Genomic DNA, 1,764 nt, shown 5'->3' on the forward strand with positions numbered 1-1,764 from the left:
TTCGATAGCAAATTTGTAATTTTTTGATACGAAATGAAAGAGATATGATTTTTATCATAAAACCGCGCAAGCTGTGAAAATTTGTGCATGTTCTTCATGTTTTATCAATTTTTGGTTGCAAGCTTCGTTGAAATCTCCTGAATCTTTGCTAGTGTGGTTAGGGCAGCATGTCCAGAGTGTTCCAACAAAGCCCTCGACTTTTTTAAGTATGTTCGACGTGCAAAAAGAAAATGTTTTATGTTTTTGAGGTATGCGAATTGTCATGTGACCAATTATGTTACAGGTTTTGAAGCCGGAGAACATGTCCGAATACCTCTCCATCCCGGTAAAGCATGACCGGGTTTTGATCAGGATTGGGAACTGGTAAAGCATGACCAGGGACCAATCCGCACGGTAAAACATGACCGATGATCATATGTATGTGGGATTGGACGTTTGGTCGAAAGGCTGTGATGATCCCTACCAGTCCAGTACTGTTGTTTAGTCTGATCAGACGTATTATGTTATGGGTCACTTGCTTTGAAACATATCTCTACGCAAAATGATGATGATTATTCATGTTTAAGTATGTATGATGCAACACATTTATGAAATGATGGCACGTCTATGTTTATGTAAGTATGTTCAGAGTTTAAGTATGCATGTGTTGCTTTAAAATGCACGTGGTTTTATTATGTTTTACTTGTTAATCTCAGTTTATACATGTTGAGTCTTTAGACTCACTATACTTGATCGATGAAGGTGAGGACGAATACGAGGAGGCGAGAGGTGGGGACTAGTAAGTTGGCTCGGACTATGCGGAGGCCTAAGCCGAGGACCGCATAAGTTTTCAAGAATTTTATGCATGTTAAATTCATTTACTCTGATTTTAATGAAATTACTTCATGTTGTTTAAACAAATAATTTTTGCAAGCTCGTTTTGATTGTGACATTGATGACATGGAAATATATTTCAAATATTTAGTCAAGCATTTTATTATATTGTATTTTGACAGACTATTACTTATTTTAAAAAAAATTATTTTCCGCAAATTTTAAGTAGTTTTAAAGTACGGTATGTTACATTACACATCAGCTGGTTCAGCAGCAGACTTAGCAACAATTGTGATAAACTCCTCGGTCGGACTACTTGTGTCAACTGGAATAAGAATCTTTTGTCCCATCTCCCAATTCAGTTAGCTTCTTGATTATCATTAAATCGAAGAAGTACACCCTTTTTTTTCCATCGTCTAGGCAACTGAAGTACCTTTCACTGCCTTCATGTAACGCCCGAAACATCAGTACACGTAAATCATATGCATCCAAATGATTTAAATTGTTGAATTGTTTTATTTAATTAATTTTAAATACTTACTAGATGTATATTATATGATAAAAAGTCTAATTGCATGATTTCATGAGAAATTAAGATTTTATCTGAATATTCGATAATAAGCTGGGGAAAGGAGACCGATGACGACCCAGATAAAATATTTTCAATAAATATTTTAAAGGCTTATTAATATGATTAAATAAGATTAAATTTTTCTAAAAATGATAGAGTTCAAATTATTTTACGAGACGAGCTTGATTTTATCCAAGAAGCCGATTTTGGGCAAACGATGGACTTTTAAAAGATCAAAAGTATTATTTTTGAAAAATAATTTTTATAAACTTTTAATTTTCAATTAAATAGGTGTTATTGAAACTAATTTACCTAAGATAAGTAGGCCAAAAACCTAAGCCCATTAACAATAAAATTAAAATCTATAAAATAGAAACATA

The sequence above is a fragment of the Primulina tabacum genome, unplaced genomic scaffold (assembly GCF_025594145.1).
Source record: "Primulina tabacum isolate GXHZ01 unplaced genomic scaffold, ASM2559414v2 Contig448, whole genome shotgun sequence".
Taxonomy (NCBI): Eukaryota; Viridiplantae; Streptophyta; class Magnoliopsida; order Lamiales; family Gesneriaceae; genus Primulina; species Primulina tabacum.